Below are 24,979 nucleotides of genomic sequence, written 5' to 3' on the forward strand. Positions count from 1 at the left end.
GAGAGTCAGCAGGGGAGTGTGTGTTTTACAGGCAAACACAGCAGCAGGCAGACAGGAAGGGCTCAGTGGAGAGGGAGAGCTGGATGACTTCACAGAAAGTGTGTTGCAACCGGGAAACAAGAAGTGTGCTCATCTAGGGTCAAGAAAGAAAGTCAGAAGAATTAGAAGAATGGGTCTAATTCTCTGTTGCTGTTTCACTGCTGTGGTGTTCAGGAAAAGAGTAAGAATAGGAAACTAGTGGGAAGAAGTAAGAACAGAATCTATGTAGCCCAGAGCCTGGGCTTCAGATCAGATTGTAGAAAGCCAGATTCTGCTCTTTTGCTTTCTACTGATCTAATACTTGGCTTTTTTTATTAGATAGTATCAAAATACAAGAACAACAGCAACAACAAGAGCACCCAATAGAAAAAAAAAGGTTTCTTTTACGTTTTGTAGGAAAATGCCCAAAGGCCAGTAGTATGACACAGGCTCAGGTCTGACTGCCATTGTGTGACACATGAAAACTCTGTTACAAGGCTTGGAGTTAAGCTGAAGAAGCCCTTTGTATTTTCACTTGCTTTCCAGTTCTGACAGTTGGATTCATCTCACTTTAGGGTCCTGATGCAGTTCCATGGCCAGCAGCATCTAGGTCTGTTTGAAGCTGTTGTACACTGCCATGAAATTCTACATAATGATGGCCAAGGGTTCCAATAGATCTGCTCCTCTCTGAAATGGCTACGAGAGGCACCAGGAGATGTACCATGGCACCTAACATGACATGAGACATCTATACTTAGGTAACTGAAGTTGTTTGCTGGGGATCTGTATCTGAAGTAATCATCCTGTTCTGCTTTATAGTAAAGGTTGTTGGGGAAGATGAAATAGGAAAGCCTTATAAATATGATAGCCTGGCAAAAGAGTCAGAAAATACAGATATTGAGATGAGAACAAGATTTGAAATACCAAACCTTAATTACTGAGCATCTCGAAAACAATAATACAGCCAAGCTGAAAACAATCCCCCCTTCTGATTAAACAATGCCCTTTACCTACAGATAGATCCAAAGGTCAAATGGAATGCTCTGTCTCACCCCCCAATGTATGGTTCATCCCATACCTGTAACCCTCCCTGAAGTATCAGGTATCTGTAACCCCATTGGCCCAAGTCCTGTCCCAGCCCACCTTGAAACCCCCTGATAAGGTGTGGCTGAGGGACGGGACGCTCTCTTGGACCTTCCTCTTGGGATGCTCACCTGGAACCCTCTCTCTCTCTCTCTCCCTCCGCTCTCCCTGGGCCTGCCACGAGTTGCCGCTAGCAACTCCAAGCAGGGCCCTTCATCCCTTATAATAAACCACATGTTCTAAAGACCTGGCTTCAGAGATCCTTCATCACCACCCATCCAAACTGTCCTGGAGCCCAGCAGTCCCCACAAAGGTCTAATCAAACAAACTTTATTGACTACCTTGGCAGACAATGAATTGCATTTATACTCCACTGACTGCGTTAGCTCAATTTCTATTGACAGTAAAATCTCCATGATTTCTGCTCAGATGTGCATGCCTGCACCATGGGCATCCAGAGTGAGTCAGGCAAATAATGGCTGTGCTCAATGCATTTACTAGAGGATGGGGAGTCAGACACATAACTGTTGTTCACATGAAAAATTGAGACATGTAGCACCAAAAAAGTTATGTCCAACTGATGGAAAACAATGAAGTTTGCCAACATTTTTGAACAGTAGGTGTCATGGTTTGACACTGGCGCAATGCCAGCACCCCCATGAAAATGCACCTTCCCTAAATAAATGCTGTGAGATGTTATCAGGGACAGAGCAGAGCAGGCCCAAGCTTAATAACAAAGGAAAAAAAAACTTTATTAAACTACTGCTAATACAGAAAACACATAAACTAAATCCAGGATGAAGACCTTTTAAAACCACCCCTCCTCCTCCCAATTCCAAACACACCCAGCCATGAAACATCACCCGGGATTCTTGATCAAATTACCACCCTTCAGGTAATCTATGCTTAAACTATCAAGGGAGAGAGAAGTCTCTCTTGCACTACAGGCCCCCCAGGAAACACAGCTGCCCCCCTGTGTTTCCCTGTCACACATGGCAACCGCCCGGAAGAAAAATCTGCCAGTGTGACACTCTCCTTTCCATGTCACAGTGCTCTCACCACCGTGCATGGACAGACTGCTCGTAGGGCTCCTTTAAGGATGCTTTGTCATGGACCCAAAGATATAACAGTTCAGTTTCTCATCCTGGGACTACAGTCCCCCCCATTTTCCCCTGGGGCCGAGGGGTCCAAAAACAGGACTCATCTTCTTCCTGAAGACAGAGGGTATCACCATTCCCTCTTCAACTCTCTTCGTTTCTCGCCATTCTTGTGCTGCTCGAAGCTGAAACAGGTCTCCCTGGGTCACCACCGCATCCCCCTAAAATGCAGTCTCTATTGCAGGAGATTTTGGTTCAGTCCATGGCTAATAAGAAAAGTCCAGCTAAAAGCTACTTCATCATCTCCTCCCACCTAAATATTTCTTCTTCTAACATCTCAGGTCCCGGACTATCTCTCTTCCACTACAAATCAAGGAGGAGTAATACTTTAAAAAAAACCCCTCATTTCCTGGAAAGGGTTAAAAGTTCAGACTCCCTGGACGGCTGATATCTCAGTCCGGCATTCTGCCCCCACGCTGGGCATTCCCCCCGCTTCTCCTTCTCCTCTGCCAGCAGATTTCCAGGTGCCGCCAGGCTCTCTGTCTCTTTCCCTCTTGGGGGGGGCAAAGGCATCTCCGCTTCTCTCCACCCTTCCGTCCACAGGAGCTGGCTGGGTTCCAGACCCTCAGCCCCCTCGGCCTACCTGGACAAGGCCGCGTGGCTTCCCCTCCCCCACCCAGCCTAAGGCTGGGCAGGGGGGGAGTCTGCACACTCTGACGACCGGAACCAAAAGAGAGAGTTCTTCTGGGAGTTCTTGCTTTTAACCCCCTGTGTTCTCAGAGGCGTGTCCATACTTTCAGTGGTCACTCCAGGTGCCAATATCCAAACCTGACCACTGATTGGTTTGACCCAACTTCCTGGAAAAAATTCACTTCCATGTCAAACCACGACAGTAGGGTTTTATATTATTTTTTCTCCTCATTTGATTTGCTTAATTGCTCTGGTAGCCTATATTGTGAGATGAAACTGTTCAACAGTTGTCTCTTTAAGGATTTCAGTTCAAAGTATGTATAGGATGAAGTAGAAGCAAAGGGAAAAAAGAAATAAATTTTTAATCAATTTTATTTTTTTTAAACCTTTGTTACCAACAACAAAGCACAGAAAATTAGTCTAGAATTCTTGTATTATGGTATGCCAGCAATCACATGGAAACCAATAGGAAATCTAATCTCACCATTAGGCAAACTACTAATTTTCAAAATATGTATTCAAACTTTTCCCTCCATTTGAAGCACACATATAGTTACACATCTTACCTATGAGACATTTTGAATGTAAGCGCTCTTACACTTAAAAATGAAAATTTGAAAATCCATACCCTTGATCTCAAAGGTGAAGTTTGACAAACTTTGATCAGTGATTACAGGATATCTATGGCTCAGAGTATTAGTAATTTAAAGGAAGTAATGCTGAAAATTCTTTGGACCTCATTCTGTACTCACTTTTCTTTCACAATGTTGAGCTTTGATTTTGATGGTCATCGAAGTGAAATCTGGTAGTACATGTTTATGATTGTTGATCTGACTCTCCGGTACAGTCTGAAAGTGTTAGGGAAAAAATATACAAGAATACAGTAGTGGAGACTTTTCTTTGCTACAAAACCAAGGGCTAATCATCACACCAACATTTTAGTCTCTTATTTGCTAAATAGTGTTGTGTAGGTAATTTGTACTTCTCTTTCATAACCAAGCACATTAAGGAGCACAAATTATGCCTGCAAGAGCTTTTCACTACAAATCTGCCCTCTTTTCTCATTCATGTGTACCTGAAGTGATAATTGAAATCTGAAGTTCTAATATGCAGAGCTGTGAAATGTATGTCAGCCCACTGAGTCCTCTACTCACCAGTACAGAACAGAAGGCAGCTTCCTGGCTATTTGAAAGCATTATGCTACTAACAAGATTATCAGTCTTACAGCAGAGGCTGTCATCTGTTCTCACCAAATACAGAATTAAAGTGTATATTTCAGGGTAGGGAGTAGGATGTTTAAGTTTGAGGCATGAGAAGAAATGTCTGTTGGTATTTAATTCCCATACCTTTTGCCTGGTTAATCAAATAAGTGGTTTGTTGCAGATTTCTCTAGACACACACCTCATTAAACAGAGAGAGAACTTCCATTGAGAAAGGGCAGGATCACAGGTTAAAATTACTTTAATATGGTTTCTCACATATTCTGGTGGTATCTGCAGTTATTTCAGGTTCATGCCAATGTCACTTACTTTTATTTACCCATTAGACAAACAGAAGGGCCTCCACCGAGCAAGATGCTGGGTGAGATGCACAAAGGTCAAATGACTAAAAAACACCTGGAATATAGCTTTGAATCCAGAAGTTCAACATTAAAGTCTCCAGAAAGGGATTATGTGGAAGAGGAAAATTTTTTATTGTCTATTTTTTATTCCCTTAAATAATTTTTGCATTTTCCTCCCTTTTCGTTTTGCTGCACCGGCAGGATTACTCCCTTTCATCCTTTTCTCAGCAGCACAGAGAGGTTTTCCTCAAGTCTGCATGTGTGTGGGAGGCCAGTGCTGGGTGAGTGCCCAAAGAACTCGAGCCTTGCTGGTGCCCTGACCCATTACTGCTTCACCAGTAATGGAGACAGCCTGCTGGGGACAGGGACAGGGACACTGGGACCAGGGCTGCCTGGATTGGTGGGAAGGGCTAGGGGCATGGGGCTTCTGCATGCCTTACACCGGTTTTAGTGGGAGGAGAGCAGTACTAGGATGTGTCTGAAAAGGAAAGCTTGGCATATCTGCAGAGAGAGACAGAAAATACTGAGGTAGAGGAAGATCAGACTCCAAAATCCATAATGAAGAGTGAAGACTGTCAGTCCTAATCAGGAACTGATTGTCATGGGGAAGGATGGTTGTTAGAGAAAGTTTCTTTTGAAAAACATTTTTCAACCTGCATTTGTTTGCATTTAGTTTTGAACCAGATTGTACTTGCAGAACAGAGTACATGTTTAAACTCTGCTGAAAGCCTGCAGCCAACAAAGGAGATAAAAGGCCTTCTGTTCCTCACATTACACAATAATAGGAAAGGAATTAATAATGCTGCACTGAAAAAAAACCCCTCTATTTAGATAGCTTTATGCAACAATAACAGGAGCCTGCTGATGAGCTCAGTGTACTCTCTATTTACTATGTATACTGTATGCAAATTACACAGACATGCTCGAGCCTCTGGAATTGCAAAATTCACAAGCTAATTAATCAGAGCTTGACAACAAAGCAGAGTCCACTTCACCTCCCATCCAATGTCAGAGAGGAAAGATAATTTTGTCATTCAGGAAGAAGCCTGTGCTAGAAGACAGATGATTTTGACTCCTAACTCTGTTCACTCGGTTCTGCTTCAATTCTTCTCGGAATAGTATTTCAGATTGACCAAGCTGTCAATGTTAATAATTAAAATTTGAAATTGCGGTTTTGGGAGGTCGAGGGAGAAGCATGAGTACCTTTAAAATAGGTGAATGCTTAGCTCAATCCAGAATTACTTTTTAGACTTTATCTTTCTGTAATATAAATAATTACACATCATATCCAACACAAGAAATGGATTACTTACAGCTAGTGCAGAGGCAACATCCTCTATAAAAAAGAAAGTGTCAGCTTGTCTTCAGAGTTTCTTCTGTAAGGTTTATTTTTTTTTTTTTTAATTTCTTGGAGTTCAAATTATTTGTAAGATCTGTGAGATACAGTCCCCATGTAAGATATTGTGAATTTCTTAGTTGTTCCTGGGACTGGGTAAGTTTCTCTCTTTATATGCCAAATGGAACAGCAGGAGCATTTTCAGTAAGGAGTTATCAGCCAGTAGCTACACTAAAAAGCAAATAGTTGGTTAGTATTGTATGTGATGATCATAGGCTGGCAGGCTGAAAAGCAAAACTGTGCATAAGCTAAAGCTAGGAAATCAATCACTCAAACTCCATGAAGAATATTTCTTAAGTTGTGGAAATTCTGAAACAAACCAAAATCTTCTGTGAGAACAAGAGTTTGGGGTATCCTATCTGTCATAAAATTTTGCCATGTTGGCCTTTCTAGAGATCTCACAATAGTGTTACCTTTAGCTTTAGTTTTAGGCTGCTTTGTTCAGTCACTCTGGTCCAAATTAACCACAGAAATGTGAAGTATGAGCATTGTTGCATGTTGTGAGCACTGTAACAATAGTCAACATTTGCCTGTATCAGAGATTTCAAAGTTGTTTTCGGGTTAATGAAACATCTCAGAAGCTTCCCAATGTTACAATTATCCCATGAAAGCTTGTAATAAAGTTAAACACATATATTACTTGGATAACCCAAGTTTTTGATGGATGTTCACAATTTTTAAAGCATATAACGTATATTTTGGTTTTCTCTCTCTGTCTCCCAGAGGTGTACCTTCATTTACGTCTGTAAATGAAGAAGGATATGAAAAGACTTGATAAGTAATTTCAGAGATGACATATTTTGAAAGTTGGGTAGAGTTTTTTTTTTGTAAATTATATGACCTACATAGAATAAGTGATAAAGGCAGAAAGAAAGCTTTACTGGCACAACCTTTATATAACTCTCTAGTGTTACTCATTTTTATATATCTTTAATGAAGAATGGAGTATGAACTGGATTTTATTGCTGTTTTGAAAATGCAACATATGGAATTTTTTCAGCCTTATATTCTCTGAAATGCATGATCAAACTCTATTTTAGATTTCCTTTCTAAAGATCCTTTCAAAAAAGGCTCAATGGTGGAAAACATTTTTCCAAAAATGTTTTTGTAAAGGGAAAATTTTAAAGGGGTTGGAGTCTTTGTGCATGTTAACTTATCCTGTTGTTAATACTGTAGCATTTTCATGTAAAATGATAAGGAAAATATTCTCCATTTCTCAGCATTTTTTTTCTGTAAGAACAGATTGCTATTCTCCTGTCTGCACAGAACTTGCACCAGCTGTATCAGAAATTTAGCACAGGAAAAGAAAAAAGGTCATTTACATTGCAGATCCAACAGCAGAGAGTACTGCTCAAGTCCTTGACTAGAGATGATCAATATAAAAAAGAGATAGCTTCAGGTTATCTAACATTAGATGATGGGGTCACACAATAGGAACTATTCTAAAAATAAAAATATTTATAAAGAAGAAAGAAAATAATGAGATGTTCTTTCCTAGCCCTAAGAAGGGAATTGTTTTTCTTAGTCCAACATGAGAAAATCTTCTAAAATATCACATTTTGATACTTTAGCTTAAAGCTTGATGCTTCATAAATTTGATCTTCTAGAGGATGTCCTTTCAGACAATGACTATTTTTGCAAATTTCTTTACAAGAATGTAAAATATTATGTTTAACTTCTATGTGGACATACAGTTTCCTTGATGTCTAATATATTTCTAAAAGACCCTCAGCTGGAAGTAATAGCAGCTGCTAAAGAAAATTCAAGTTTTCTTGCACCAAAAAAAAAAAAAAAAAAAAAAAAAAAAAAAAAAAAAAAAAAAATCAGGGAGTCTTGCTCATCTTCTCCATTTTCAAGGATCTTTTTCCCTGAGGAATTTGAGAAAGGGGAAAAGGACTAAGGTAGGGAGACAAAAATATGATGAAACTGTTTATACAGTAAACAGTTTTAGATACATTTTCCATGGAAAATATCACTATTTTCCTTTGGGGGAAAAAAATCCTTGATAGAAGAGCATAGATAATTTGAAATATTTTGTGGCCACAGAACCTCAGGGTAGAGGTTTGGTTATCCCTATCTGCATTCCTTGACAGCCTCACCAGCTCTGAAGCTCTCAGGCTGTGAGGAACTGTCTTCTCTCACAGTGCTTCATGGAAAGTGTGGTCCTATTTGGAGGTCCAGACCGTAGAAGAAAATGGGAGTGTGACTCATTTCCTTGTAATGGCCTTGAGTAGCCATAAAAAAAAAAACCCTAATAAATTTATGTGTATCATTTGGTTTTCTAACCAACACATTTTTTTACTTTTAGCTAGAAGAAAAGTTGCATGAAAAAAGTTCTATTTTTTCATTCTTAGTCATGTCTCAGGTTCTTGTTGTTTGGGTGCACCTGTCTATTTTGGGATTTGAACGTCCTGGGTTTTTATGACTTTAGTTTATTTGTGACCACTGCCATGGATCCTGCTCGCCTAACCCAGAAGCTCTCATCTCTATTAGGAATTAGTCCTTATACTAGTGTCCACGAAGAAAAGAAAAAGCCCAGATGGGCAATGATTTGAAAAACTGACAAAACACTGAAGCAATATTTCGCACACCCATCAGTTCACAAAAGGCAATGGAATTTCTGGAGGGAGTAGTAGCCATCTAACTAATTACTTTAAGCAAAAAAAAAAGCTCACTGTCAAGGTCAGACTAGAAACACAGTGAGGCAGGGTATATTTTATTACAAGGAACCTCTCAGTGTTTTGATGATGTTATTAGTTCCATTTAAGTGTATTAACTGAAAAGGCATGATTAGCTGAATAAATTTCAGGAGGGATGTGAAAGCTGGTGTCAGCAGTTAGAATGTAGACACCAATTTTTTGTCTAGCAAGGCAAGAAAGTAAAATTTAAGGTGGAAGCTTCCAGAAAAGACACCAAAAAAAAAAAAAAAAAAAAAAGGAAAGGAACATTTATGTGATTTCTGCTTGTCCAGACAGAGGCAAAGCCTCTGTGATCAAATGACAAGAAAAAGGACAGATAACATAGTCTTTTGAAGGTCAAGTCAACCTTTGAAAATTAATCTGGAGAACACAGTTCTAAAAAAAATTTCAGTAGCACAGTTGTGAGGCCTTGTCTGAAAAATTTTTGTACACTGACAACTACCATTTATTTTAGAGAAAAAAAAGCAGAAAAAAAGAAAAAAAAACAAAAATCCAACAAAACCATACAACATTTATTTTGATACTTTAACAATAAAGAAAGTTGACTCTGCTTCAGGGTATATTTGAGGACTTGAAAGGTAAGACTGAAATTTCATTAGATCACCGTTATATTCTTTTGAACAATTTAAAGACAAACACTTCAACCATGCTGCCACGAACCAAGATATTCCTCCTTTCTTTTTCCCTCTGCCTCTCCTTGTACCTCTGGGTATTCATTTGCCCTTTATGCCACTCTTAGTATTTGAGCTAATCTTCTGATCTTTAATGTTGGCACAGCGGAAAGAAGAATTTGAGAACGTTAAGAATTAGAGAGACTACATCTCTCTGGACACCAAATGGCAATTACTGTCTGGGCATGACATTAGAAAAAAGTAGATTTTTTTCAGTGATGCAGAGGAAGAAAAGCTGAACCCATGCAGGAATTCCATATGTGCATAACAAATGTGTTTGTGCTCTTCTTGGGTGAGAAAGGTCTCTGGCTATGAACAAGGCCTTGATGTTGTCTTTGACTTCCTATTTGCAAGGAGTCAGGACTGCTCACTCTTGGTGCTGCTGGCAGAGGCCATGCTCCCACCCACGCCTGTGCTGCAAAGCTTGCAGAAGAGAAAGCAAGGCAGAATGAGGGAGGCCTATTAAGAAAATACTGAAAATACACTCCCTGAACATAGGAGCATCCTCTAAGACGAGGAGGCAAGCACTCAAGACCAGAAGCCTAGGGGAACAACTGCTGTCCCTGGGTCATCAGAGGTGACAGGAGTTTAGTCCCTCCAGCCTAGTGGGCTGTTCCCAGCTGAGATGTGAGCAAATGCAGCCCCAAATTTTTTTCTATTGCCCAGGACCTGGTGTAAGATTTTTCTGCAAAAGGTTTGGTTCTCATTTTCTTGAGAGATGAGATAACATATCAGGAGGGATTCTTTGTCTCCTTTAAGTTTAATGTGAGGCGCTATAAATGGATCAGACACTTCAGAGTCTCTTTTACAATGGCACAAATCACAAGTGTCTGCCCCTCCAATCCTCTCTTCCTTCCTGTTTCTTCTGGATGAGTTGGCTTTTTCTTTTCAATACAAAAAGGATGAAATCTGGGCTACCTGTTTCAGTACTCTATTTTTGTCCCATTTTGACTTGGATTTTCATTCCACTTGTGCTGTTTCCAGAAAAAAAAATTGCAAGTAACTTATTTCTTTTACCAATTTTGTGGATATATATAGTTGTAAGAAATCACTGATTCAAACTTTGTTTATTCAATATATGGGACAAACACCTAGAAATGAAGAAATTTTATGTTTTCCTTTTAAATTGATTGCCTTTGTCAATTAAAAGATGTTTTGAGAGATAACTATAACAAGTTAGTTTTGCATCTATAAGATATATAGCTTAGCCATTTAAATTTACCTTTTGGAAGCCTACGAAAGGCTGGGACTACAGCACAGAGGCAGAGGTGAATGAAAAGCAAAGCTTTAGAAATGGAAAAACATGCACCAATCATACTACTGAGTTAATGCCCAAATAAAGAGTGCGTGCATATACTGTTTTTAAAAAAAGTTTTTAAAGTAACTCACATGACCATACTTTGGCCTCTTGGGAGGCAAAGAAAAAAGAATTATCCTCCTATCAGCCTAGGAATTATTGGATGGGAAGGCATCAATTGTAGCCAAACTGAAGTCATGGGTTTACCAAGAAAAGATAGTTCTGAAAGCTCTCACTGTTTGAGGAAATCCTGTTGAAATAATTGTCATCACTACCACAAGTCCCTATTTACAGAACTAACTAGACACTTTGCTACAGCACAGGAAATTCTTTATAGTTAGTGTGTTTATTGAGACTTCTATGGTGTATATAGATTGAAATAAAAGCACACTAATCACTGTTATGAATAGAACACATCAAACTCCGTATGAATTACATTTATTATAAACTTTGCTTTTGTATGGAAAAATGAACTACCAAAATCCCCTGAGTGAAATTATTTGATATCTCTTCCTCAGACAGTGATCCTTTCTATGGATTATTTTAAGGTTAGTTATTAAACTCTAAGCAAACACTTGACTGATATTTTTGGATCCTGGGAGAGCAGGCTGTAAGGAGTTACAGCTGTGAGCAAAGATTCTCTAAACTGGCTTCTAACGGTGTTTCAAGCTTACCAAGACAACCAGCAGTTGGCACATCTAATGTCCTCTTCTAACTTTGTTGGAAGTGAGAATGAGACCTTGACAGGTTCAAAACAGCCCATCATTGCATAAGGGGAGGAAGGCAAGGTACTGCTCCAGGGCACTATTCCAAGGTCAAAACAGGAGATGGAAATAGCCACCTCTACAGTGAAATACTTTAGATCTATACTAATAGCCTAAATTCTACCAATTACTCCCTAAAATTGTTTGTTGATTTACTGGTTATAAGGCAAGGCCAGATGCCTAGAAATAGACTGCCTTAGTTAGATTCTCCGTCCATATGCCTCAGGAATGTTCTCTTTGCTATTGATCAGAGTAATCTAACATAGTAAACAAAAGCATAAATGAGTGTGCTCACAGCAGCATTGCTTCTTGCATTTTATAGATTCTCTGAGATCCTAGTCCCTTTGGGAGGCACTTAGTAGCAGTATTGGTATAATTTGTTTTAAACTTAGTGGGGAAGCTCCTATAATATTGTTTATCATTTTATAGAGTCACTAAGTTGGGAGTGGTCTTGGGCCTTGTTGACATGGAAGGAAGTCTGAATCTCCAAATATGGGAAGTAACAGACTAGAAAATGTGATGAGGTGGATGCTGATTGGATCTCAGCTCAATGTTCAGCCAGGTATTACTCTGCAACAAAGAGTTTGGGAATCTATTGTCATTGCCCACTTATCAAATGCTACTCTTGATGTCTCTTCCTCTCAGGCCTTGGAGAGGTGTGTATCCCAGACACCTGAGGTTTTGAAATGAGGTTTGTGAGCAATGGTAGTCACTCTTGCACTAGAGAGTATGCGAATGAAATCAGAAATGCCATGCTGGTTTACATAAGCTCTACCACAGACACAATATCAGTAGCATGCTATTAAACAGTGAAACAAAGATCATTTTGTCTGCCTAATCAAATTAGCTCAGGAAACTGTACCTTTTTGGACCTGATATTGTGCCCAGGACATTTAGGGTGGGTTTCTTTTAGCAGGTAACATGGTAGGAGCATCTCAGAAAATACTTCATAAAGTGAGCAGATTAGTGTAGTAAATGGTATGACCAAGTGGCTTTCCTATTGTTTTCTTGCTCATGGCTTTTCTGGGTCAGCTGACAATGCAAAAGTTATTGATATTTTTTGTGCATTACTATTCCTGCACCAACCATTTGTTCTCATTTTTCAGGATTTTGTAGCAGTTAATCTAACAGTTTATACTTTGGCAGAATTCCCATTTAGATGCATGCGTATGGTAAATGATTAAAGGATTGAGCATGCATATTGAGAAAGCTGATGACTTGCTTCTTTTGGTAATGACTCTTGCTGTTTTTTTATCCTCAGCCACGTGGCATTAGATGCAGCCTTTACAAAACAGTCTTGTCTTTGTCCTGCAGGAGATAATCTGGAACCTCTTTTTTAACAATCTGTTCTTTGCTGAAGCCTTGTGAGGTGCCCTGGTGTCCTTGTTCTGACTCTCCTTGCAATGGTCTGAAATCCTCAAGCATCTTTAGAGTTCAAAGAGAAGCACATGGGAGTACATGGTGTACATTTGTCTGCTAGATAAAACCCTTTTTTTCAAGCTGTTCTTTCTGTTTGTGTCTCTAATGTTTCTGTTTGCTTTTCTGCCATATAAGAAGAGAAATACCTACAGGGTTATGAACTGCAAGAATATTTAGTCCATTCACATACTTTCTATACCTTAGATTTACAGGACATTTCTTCTGGGAATAATTAGATCCTTTGTACATTGGAGAAGCTGTTTGCAGATTGTGGTAATCAGAACTAGATCAATTCAATTAATGCTCAAAGAAAATTGCTAATATTTCTTCTGTATTATCATTTGTAAGGCCAAAAAGAACTTCCCACTGCTATAATACATTGCTGTGTTAATGTGGGTGAGAGAAACTGATTTTTCCTATTGCCTATTTTCCCGTCTGATGCCAGCACTTTTAAGAAATGATAGCAGCAGCTGCCAGAAGTAGTCATTTGTAGTACACAATACTGAGTTTTATCAATCCTGAATAATCAGAAGCTATGCTGTGTAGCAAAACTATTTTTCTCTTGAAAAAGCATTTCAACAATGATACAAAGCTGATACCAGCATTATGGCAGGTAGGAGGCCTGTCAGATGGATAATAGGAAATGGTATAGTGCCAGTCCAGTTGAGAAATGTAAACTTTATGACTTGGTCCTTGGGCTGCATAGCTGTGTCCAAGGTTTGAACCACTGGAACAGCCTGGGTGTTAGCAGTATGGAAAATCCGACTCGTGACTGTCTGAAATCCCAAATTAAGGTTTGGAATGAAACCTGTATTTGTTTAAGGATATGTATCTTGGCAGCATTAGCAGGACATTACCACAAATTACTTGATTTCAAGTTTTCTACAATGTAATGGTAAAAAGTTTAAGGTCAGACATCACACAGAATGTTTTTCAGGAAAAGAAAATTAAATTTCTTTTTTAATATTAACGCTTATTAAATATTCACAGAGATATCTTCTAGACCTTTGCTAGGAAACTTTTATTAGTTTTGAAAACTTGTAACAGTTTAGTGCTAGATCGAACATCTGCCATCAGCACAGACTGTACTGGCAGCGTGGGAGACCATGCTGTGGAAAGCAGCAGCCTGGAAAGAGTCAGCTGAATAAGGAGCAGTCAGTTATGGCTGAGGGAGTTAACATACATAGGGAAAGTATGACTGAGGAGGAGTACAGATCTGGTACTTCTACTCTGTAGGGAAGAAATTAGGAATGGGATAGAAGCCCAGGGTCCATTTTGTGGCCAAGAGCTGCAAGGAGATGCACTGAGTTAGGGGCTCCCTGAATGACCTACACTGTGATTCCAGTGAGGCTCTTTTTACAGTTAGAGTCATAATGCACTCACCCACTTTAGCCAACCTGAGAGAAATTTTAAGAGCAACTTGATAATAGAATTTAAGTGTTTCTGTTGAAGTGAAGTCAGATCAGTTCAGAGTGAGATTATTTAATCCATTCTTAGCAGGATAAGAGAATATTGGAAGTGAAAGGTACAATGCAAGAGTACCTTTTGAAAATCTTGAGGTACTGCAGGACTGTGTGAAAAAAGCCTTTTCTGGCCTTACAACATGTGACTATATACTTCTCCCTACCTCCCCATACCATTTCAATTAACAGATGTGTTGTTGATCTTTATGGAGAAAAATTATTTGGATTCTTTTTTTCAGACCCAGTACCACTGAGTTGAAATGGAGTCATTATTAAATTTAGACACTGCTATTTTCTACTTTTCAGAGGCTTCCATCATGTTTTCATTAAATTCTTGCCTACATGAAGGTACTTGGGAATAAAATCTCCATGTGGTATATTCCCTGTTGAATGAGAATGTTTGCACATTGGGTAAGTTATGAATAATAAACTCTGTTTGCAGATATATCTGGAAAATGCTTTACTTCAGTTTAATATTGTGATATCTCTAAATATTGACATATTTTAGGCACATATTCATATGTCCTGAAGGATTCTTCTTTCAATGAATAATAGCCATTATTTAAAAGAACAGTGCAGCCCATCTCTGCTCCTCCCTGGCATTTTCAGTCTATGCCAGGTTCCACAGTATTAGGGTCAAACTGAAAGAGTGCCCCATGGGTCTGGTTCTGACCTGCTAATTGAGACAGTGCCCAGCTGTACCTTTGTAAAACTGGTGAGAAGTGGCTGAGAGCTGAACTACAGCAAAGCTTTGCTTTATAGAAATCCAAAGATAAATCAGAAGGTAAGAAGTTAATTAAAATTCTTTTCTTATAGCCATCTGATTGTAGTGTTTTTCACAAGCAGTTTGGTCCAAAATATCTTTGGGTGATCATCACAAAGTTTTAAAGGAAATGTTTGGGTTATTTTTTAACTTTGTTTGGTTTTTATATGCTGGAAAATTTTAAATCTTTTTAAATAATTGCATTTGCACACAGGAATATTAAAATTGTTCTTAATAAAGTAGAACATAAAGAAATAGTAAATTTAAGAAAAAATTCAAAATTTCAAAAGTTTCAAAACTTCAGTGATAATCCTAAGTGTCATCAATAATGAAATAAACTCAAGTCAAGGCTCTCCTCTTTATTTTCCAGAGAATCAGTACTTCCTGTTCTGTTTGTCTTATGAAGTACTATGCCATCCATCTACCTCAACATCTTGCTGTAACCTGCTTAATGACTTAAAGATGAACAGGGAAGGTGTTTTGATTCTGATGGCATTACACAAACAAATTATCAGGAGCTTGTGATGTTCACAAAAACAGGATTTCCCAACAAGGTTTTGTATGAAAAGCTAATACAGCCCCTTTAATCTCAGAGCAGAATGGCTTCCTCATTAATCTGCCTTCTCTTCATCTTAATAATACTTAGCAGTCACATAATGCTTTACATCCCCCAAGCACTGTACCTAAATTGAGAATACTTTTTAGTAGTTAGGCATATACCTGCTAAAGGAGTGCTATAAAAATCATAATTGCAGGTGTCTATACATTGAAAAAAAATTAAAATATGGAGAAGGGGAAAAAGGATGGGAAAAAAGAAATAGTAAAACTAGAGTCTTAAAATTGAGCTCACAACATTTTTTGTCTTTTACAGTACTTAGATTTCATGTTGATAAATGCCTTGGTACCTCTGAAGTACAGTAGATCATCAGTATATGGTAATTTTGCCTGAATATTGAATCTGAAAGAGCAACAGGATAATAGTTTTTATCTAGTCATTTTTCTTATACTTCCCTGGGTCATTTGGTGACTTTTGCTAAGTCTGTATTATTAAGTAATGTGGACAAGTAGGATCTGTAGAAGTAATGTTGATGTTTAGGGCCCGACATCTGCGATATGCACATTTCAGTGGGTTTATATTAGGACTAAACTGGTCCCATGACCGGACTGTCCTTTACAGCTGAAGTGCATTAAGTGCACTCCCAGGAGCACATCTAGTTTAGTTCCATCCAGAAGGAATCCAGGTCATTTGCTCTGAGACCATTTTGTGGTGCAAATCAAAGCACAACAAAAAGAGACAATAGGCATTTGTTTCAAAATCTCACTCTTCCTTTAAATTGAAACACCAAAATAGGCATCCCTCTGGGACTTGGATGGAATGTACTGTTTCTAACTCAACAGAAGATCCTGTACTGGCACACACTGAGGAGCTCATATATCATTTTGAAGCACTGAATGGCTTGTTTTTAGCAGCAAGGAATATTCTTATTTCATTATGGTTTGCAAGTAGGAGCTAGAAATAGAGGTGGGAGAGCTGGAATGAAAGACATTGATTTAATAAAGTACCTAAGGATATACAGTTCCTAGAGCTCACATTATTTAGTTCTTTGTTGAATCTGAACCCATGCAAAATTCAGACTTTTAAAGGCTGGGGCATCTACAATAATGCTTTCCTGTGGTAGTCCTCACCTATCTATCCCTACTGTGTATTTGGCCATATGTTGAGATGTGGATACCAACAGGGAGTCTGCTAGGCCCACGTGCTGCCTGCAGTGGTGTTAAGCCTTCCCCAGAGCAAGGCAGAGGCACCCCCTGCAGTAGATGGCTGTGCACCCGTCTGCCCCTGGCATGAGATGACCAATCCTAATCTGAGTGAGAGAGATCAGATTTGCAACTAATGCATGACTGACACCTATTCCAGAGTGCTAAACAATAGCAGTTCTACCTTTGGGTACAAGCCATATTTGAATGGTGTGTTAAAGGCCCTCCCTAGCAAGAGTGACCAGGGGTAGCAGACTCTGTAAACACACATTTAGACAAGAGCTATCAGCCAGTGACTGGCACATCGTGGGGATTGCCCAAACATAGACAGAAATGTGCACGTGACCGACAGCCAGCTAAAAGAGTATATAATTACTGGCAATAAATATAGAGAATCACTAACATTGGAGAAGAGTATTTTGATGTTATTATATTATAAACTTGTCTTGAGTTATATGAGACTGGAAATCTTAAAAACTGCCCCTAAGGAAGAAACATCTTTCTTATTGTTTTGTTTAAAGCTGGGAAACAGCCTGAGGCAGGAGGCTTCTATCCTTTCCAAATTTTTTTATTTGTTTACAGTTTATAAGCCTGTAACTTTGCATGGCCTCATCCATGCAAATGTTCAACCCCTTTTTCAGTCATGCTGAGCTCCTGGCTGTGTTACTGTCTCATGAGCAGGTGTTCTAGAACCCAAGCAGGAAAAACACACTTCCTTTTACTGAATTTACATCTTCTGCCTTTCTCCAGATGTCCCCTTGTTACAGGGAAGTAATGAAGAAGGTACAGATCAACATTCAATTTACCACCTGAATACTTCTCATTATTTTAGCATGTCTTTTAATTTGTACCTTCTTATTTATCTTCTCTTTATCTTTCAGTAAAATACACTTTTTTTTTGTTTTTTTTGGGGTTTTTTTGGTTTTTTTTGGGGTTTTTTTTTTTTGTTTTTTTTTTTTTGTTTGTTTTTTTTTTTTGTTTTTTTGTGGGTTTTTTTTTGGTTTGTTTTGTTTGTTTTTTTTGTGGTTTTTTTTTTTTTTTTTTTTTTTTTTTTTTTTTTTTGTTTTGTTTTGTTTTGTTTTGTTTTGTTTTGTTTTAGCTCCTGAAAGCCATTTTCTCTGGAACCACCTTTTTGCTGTTGTACTGTTTTTGCTGCAGGAAAACCAGAACTCAGTATACACAACTTCAGATGAGGGACTTGCCTCCACAGAATCTATCATCCTTACAAGCTGTCATCATATAACCCCACAGAAGTTCCTAATCTTTGCATAGGTCTTCTGACACAAGAAACCTTCATGTTCCTCTCAGACTGCTCTTGTCAGTGTTTTACTGACATTAATGTCTTCTTCCCTGCACACAGCCCAAGCCCTGTATTTGTCTTACTCCATCACACTCACTTAATCTTCTCCCCTGTTTCCTTGTGGCTTTATTGACCTCCTTGGTACCCTCTGACCATTTGCCCAAGTGTTTTATAAGAGGGCATGAACTGCCAGAGATTTTAGCTTGGTTTCTCCCTACCACATGTGTATCCTGTTACCTTCATCAGCTTCTAGTCATAGAATCACACCAGTGTTTTTAGTCCCAGTTTGCATATCCAATATATATTCTTCATCCCTCTGACAATTTCCTCTCCTGTAATGCCTAAAAGTAGTTTCTTTTCTGCCCAAATCTTTGTTTCTTTTCACACTTGAATATCCTCCCACTTTCTACATTCTTCCCCATCTTGCTTTTGCTTTTCTGTATTCTCAAAAACGGCTTCTCCATCTGAAGAACTCTGGTGCCTGAGAGACATTCACAGAAAGGACAAAATACATCTCAAACTCAGTGCCAATTTCCTGCTGGTATGCACGTGCTCATCTGATCTCTAGTCATAGCACTGGCATCCTGCGCCTTGTACTGGTGAGAGGAATGGATAACTATGCTGAGTGGGGAAGTGATGTATGGCTCAGACAATATCAGGAGCTGAAACAGATTCAAGAATGTGTCTTCTAGTGTGTGTGAAAAACAAATTTGAAAAACTTCTTTTTGGTTAAAATTTCACTGGGATGTAATCTCTTGCCCCATAGAAAGGCTTTACTGTGGCTCAAAGAAAACACCACCATGCTCTGTTAACATGGATCACATATTATCATGTATTATTTCTCCCAGCTATAGCCTTAATGCAGATTGAACTGTTTATCAAAAAGAGAAAAGGTCAGGATTATTTTCATTATTAATAATGAAAAAAGAATTTACAGTTAAAGATATCAACCAGGCTGGATAGAGGAAAATGCAAAGCACAGCCACAATATGAAAACTGTAATTTAGAATTTGAACTGAAAAAAGAAAAATTACAAACCCAAGTAAAATACTTCTTCATTGAATGCAATTACTCAAATTCAATGAAATTATTCATCTAGTCTTCATGAAGCACTTTAACATCACTTGAATTAAACTGAGAGATTTAAAGACTGACTTTAGATACTTGTTTTTTAAAATCAATAAGTTCCTGAGGCAAGTTTAGGTTCTGAAGGAGCTGACTCTTCCAGTGGAAAAATATTCTATTAAAACCATAACAAAATGACAACCAGCTCATCTGTCTTCATTTTTTTCTCATGATAAAATCTGGCAATAAACCTAGGTACTTATTCCAAACTTTGCGCTACTGTCCAAGTTGATAATAAGCCTTTGTGCAAGGATAGGCTGTTTAAAAAGCTTCAGTTTTTACACAGCAATCAATGTAGATAATTCCCCTGTGGTTAAATCATTAATATATTTGAGGAACAGAAAACTTATGTATGCAGAAATGGGTTATGAGAAGCAACAATCTGTCTTCAGTGCAGTCCTGTTCCTCAGAGACAGTGTATTTCTGCTAACATAAAAGGTTGATTTTTTTAGGTGAAAAAATTAATAATAAAATTCTATGTTGTAAGAAGCAGTTTGCCTTCTCAGGATTGCTTGGTGCATTCCATATGCAATGCTTCAGTAATGTTTTATATTCAGGACTCACATTGCTCTGCACAGAGTGGTTCAGTAACTATCCATTGGGTGTTTTTAAGTAGCAGGTTGGAAAGGAGGCTGCTCAAGTTGAATCTTGATATCAATTTCACCTTATTTCAGATACTTTAGAGGTTTTTATATGAGCTAATTCTCCTAGGACACATTTATAATGAATGTTTTTACTGCTTTAGTAGTCTGTTGTAGACATGCCTCTTTCTTTCTTTAGTACTTTGAATATTCAGTGACAGCAAGCTCAGATAAAGACTGTCATATGTAGTCAGATGAATGTTTCCTGGCTCCTTTTCATCTTTAGATGCTCTAGTGTCCCATAATTTCATATACAAACTTGAAAATTTTATTGGAAGTTTCTAGCCCCAAACCAGATGTGCCATTTGTAATTTTCAATAATTACAGTTACAAACCTTTTAGGAAAAAATACAATTTACACGTGCTGATACTTGCTATAGCTTCACAGTTAAGTCTCCTGAAAGAAGAAGACTACTCTGTGTGCAGTCCTATATAGCTGGAGTCTTGGCCTGTTGCTGCCCTCAGTTATCCCGGGTCCCCAAGTGGGCAAGGCTGCAGCATCAGCATTGCAGTCCTGCTGGCCCCTGGCAGCACAGGTGTGACACACCTCTTGCATTCCTTTGCTTCCCATTATAATGTTTTCCAAGGAGTGAAGGCTTTTCCTGCCCTGTTCCTTTTGAGAAATGAAATCAATTGCATAAAAATAAGAACATGACATCATTAACTTGTATCAGTAAATATATTGCTCTTAAACTTATGATCACAGTCTAGTTTTCCTATTTCATTAGTTCTTACATGTGTATATATACTATTATTATTATCTGGATTATTGCAGCCTAATACACTATTTCTTTAAAGCACAGAATTAATATATAATGTCCCTAGTAATTTTTTACTGACAAGAAAAATAATCATTAAAAGTTGAGCAAAGATGATGATGTTTGTCCCACAGAGATGTATGGAGATAGACCTTTGCCATCGGATCTTCCATAACTTCTTGGAAACATTCATTCATAATCTTAAGAGGTCACCTTATTGGAAACCTGCAGATATGGAGAGAACCACAAAAGGTGCTGCATCTGACAGGCTTGTACCTTGCACCAAGATTGTTGTGAAAGGTGCTGCTGAATCTGCCAAAATGCTTAGTGCCTGAAGGCTGGGCTGCAGTCCTGGCCACTTCTCTTTAAATTGGCGTGTTTCTTGGAGAACTTGGCCCTGTGTGGACCTCTGAAAGCACAGCAGGCTGCACCTCTGCAGCCCTTCCTGTTAACATGGAACAAGAGGTTTTATGGAACTGCTATGGTTACATTTGCCATGTTTTTCTTCTGGGATAAGGTTTAGGCTTTGCTTCTTTTTTTCCTTTTTCCTGTGAAACCTTTGTTCACGTGGGAAGAAACAACCAAACAACCCAAGATGCAAAAAGATCTGGAACAGAGAAGCCCCTGAGGTGACCAGAGCCTGACAAAGGCAGCAGGCTGATGAAAGGCTCTAGGACTCTGCTTTGCATTCTGCTCTCATCCTGAGCATCCTACGGAGACTAGCTGTGAAGGATCCTGGGAAGATGCACCTTGATTGTGAATGAAGAGCAGCTCTTTCCATTTACAGCCACTTTGGTTTGTATCCCTACATAAGCACAAAAATAACCATTTTGGAGCTTTGGTGAAGGGAGGGGGCGCAAAAAAACCCTCCCAGAATTATCTCAGGGAAAGAAAGCCAGGTGCCCATCGTTGCATTATATCCAAATGAGATGCAGCTGTTTAAATGTAAATGTTAAACAAGAGAGAAGAATGCCTTAATTAGCCCTCAGAAGGAGACAGGAAAGCTGTAAGAATGCACCTGACACTAAGCAGTATGAGATAAACTCATTCCAGCTGTCACTGAACTGACTGTTTGAAGGCAGAGCAATGCTATTTTGTGCAAACAATGTAAAATGTTTAGGGAACTGCAATTAGCATCAACATGCATAGTGTAAGTGAATGCAGCCTGCTGGTGTTTACTTGGCTTTGAATTGCTAGGGTTTGGAGTAAAAAAAATAAAATTAGTTATGCATTACACACTGGAGATTTTATTCCAGGCTTTTATGCGTTACTGAGAAAAAGGCACAGGAGAGTGAAAAGAAGGGAAGCCATCAATCTGACTTTAAAAGAAGGTATGATACTCAAAGGTCATTCTGAGTTTTCTCCTTCCAACTTGAACAATAAAATGTTCGGATTCAATCTATGAGAGAAATTTTCATACAAGCTGTCCATCACATAAATAAAGCTGAAATGTCCCATGCAGCATGTCAATGTTACATATCCTGCCAGGTGAAAAAAGTAAAGATTTTATTTTATTTTTTTATTTTTTATAACACTGGCAAATAACAGAATTAAGGTTATTTAATATAACCAAAATCTCTAGTTTACTTTATGTCTTTATAAGTAAAGTAATACATATAATTTACTAGCATATATAAATTACTGATTGTATGCCAGCGCATACAAGACACTGAGATGTATAGAAATATAGCTCTATCAAATATATCCTTGTATAGGACATAGTCTCCTTTCAATAACCTTAACTATAAGCCAGTTTTTTGTATGTTTTCTATACTTCTGGGAGTTCACCTCAATACTCAAGGTTTTCTTACCTAATCTCTCACCAGACTTGCCTTATTAAAACAATGGGATGAAGCTGTGCCTAAAATGCCTTCATTATTTTTTGTATAATCTTCTGTAAATAAATACCACTTATAGAAAAGTAAAACCCCAGAGGAACTGTGTCTACAAATTAGAGATCTACCTAGTGACTAAAATAAAAATCCAAATCTAAAGACATTTGAAAGGAGTAAAAAGCAAAAATGTAAATGGCCTTTTAAAACTATGCTTGAAATCACTCATATTGCTTATTTTGATGCAAAGCAAAAGTTTGGACCCATTAGGCAAGACTGAAGCCAGACCTTTTGAAGTTGCAGAAGAGGAACCATATAAGGAAATTCAAGTGCATGAGTCCATTGGGCATGATGAAATGTATCTGTGTGTCCTGTAGGGACTGTCACTCTTCATCATATTTGAGAAACTGTGGCAATGAAGTCACCACAAACTGGAAATATGCAAACATAATCCCCATTTTTAAAGAAGGAAAATATCATGGAGCACATGCTTCTGGAAACTATTCAAAGGCACGTGGAAAATAACAACGTTATTGGTGACAAACAACATGACTTTATTAAGGGAAAATTGTGCCCAAAAAATGTTATGTTCTGATGGGGCTACAGCACTGGTGGATGAGGGAAGAGCTGGAGAAGGTCTTTTTACAAGGGCAGTGTAGTAATAGGAAATTTGTGAATGGCTTTAAACTGAAAAGGTTTAAATTAGATATTGTTGAAAAATTCTCTGCTGTGAGGGTGATGAAGCACTGGCACAGGTTGCCCAAAGAAATTCCTGGAAGTGTTCAGGAACGGATTGACAGGGCTTTGAGCAGCCTGGTCTAGTGGGTGGCATCCCTGCCGATGGCAGGGGAGTTGGAATGAGATGATCTTTAAGGTCCCTTCCAACCCAAAACGTTCTATGGTTCTATGATATGATAAACCTTCTGAAACATCAGCAATGGCAGAATTAGCCAATTTTTACATGCTTAGGATACAGGAGTATGATGCAGGGTAGATCAGTGCTAGCAATCAGAGGTGCCTCTGGGAGAAAGAAGTTGATGTGATGGGCCCAGGGTAACACTGGTCAGAAATAATGACTAAATTATACTCACCTCTGGCCTGTCGTACCAGCTGTTTTATCCTAACTTCTCACTAGACATGCTGTTATAGTTTCGAGCATGTTTTACAGTCATGGCTTTTTTTTTTCCTTTGAAATTTGACAATCTCTCTCATATATACTGCAATAACTAACCTGGAATACAAAAAATTATACCAGTTATTGTTCATTATCAGATATGTGTAAGGGATGGAATGATGAGAGGAACTTTTATTGTAAAACCCACAATTCAGTGGCACACCTACAGGAAACATCCATCTGTAAACACAACAAGAATAGCCACACTGTGATCCCAAATACAGTGTGCAGTGACAGTATCACTCTGCTTACTTCTTGGTTTGCAGACTTCCCAGACCTATCATTACTGCAAAGCATCTGTTCTGCTGTAGAACAGGCTGGCTCACTTGAGGGGAATGAGCAATAACATTTATGAGACCCAGTTACTCATACTACCCATATTTGCATTTAAAATGGATCCTCAGCTTGTAAACTCTTGATTTTACTCATGGTATGTAAACAAAGCTTTATATGAACTATATTACTATATAATACATTCATGCGTATTAACAGATCCCCATATGAGGGAGCAACTGATAAGAGGTAATATCAACAGGCATATTCTCACAAAAGAAATCTTACACAGAAAACTCGGGGATTTGAAAGTATGTGATGTCTCTTGATTGGCATGGAAAAAATGAGGATGCTGAGGGAAGGCAACCTCTAACTCTATCCCAAATTATGTTCTATTACTATTATGCAAAATACTTCAAAATACTAGAGAGAGAAAAATAATATATCTCATGTAAACTTTCCCTTAAAGATTAAATGTGTGAAGGAATTTGGGAGCTGGTGATTTGGGTCCTAAAGCTGGTATTGGCAGATGTGGGAATGGAAATGAGGTCTCCTAACTTCCTGCTAATATACCATACCCTGCTGCCTTAGACAGCATGGACTTCAGCACAGGTATTTCCATGGGGTAAAAGTGGGTTTGAACTAGAGCAAAAGGCACCATTAACAAGAAACAACTGAAGGTACCAAAAAAAACCTGAGGTGAAACAGCCAATGAGATCTTTGCAAAACTGTCACAATGAAAGATGTCATATTGGCCATTTAGGCTGATAGATCTCCAACAAATCCAACATTTTCCTAATGATGCATCAGAAAGCAAGAAGCTTCCTTCTTTCCCAAATAAGCCCTATGAAGGTTTGTTTCTGTTTGAGCAATTACATTGCTTTGTCTGAAAAGTATGTTATTCTGTTCCTTATTGCCACAAATGAGTCACATTGCAATGACTGCAGTGTCTTTCTGTATGTTCTGTCTGCACAGACTAAGAGATCTATGCTTACCTATTTTTAGTCATTAAAAGTGGCACTGTAGTCCCTCATTAGTTGTTTGCAATACCACCTTCAGAAGTAAAACATTCACATTGCTTTGTAGAAACAACCTCAAGTTTGCCAATTGCTCATGCTGGTCAGCCACAGGAGTACCTTCCAAACATCTGTTCATGTGCTCAGCTGCCATGTTCACCCTGACTGTCCCTGGCCTTGC

The sequence above is a fragment of the Vidua chalybeata genome, chromosome 2, assembly GCF_026979565.1.
Source record: "Vidua chalybeata isolate OUT-0048 chromosome 2, bVidCha1 merged haplotype, whole genome shotgun sequence".
In the NCBI taxonomy this organism is placed as follows: domain Eukaryota; kingdom Metazoa; phylum Chordata; class Aves; order Passeriformes; family Viduidae; genus Vidua; species Vidua chalybeata.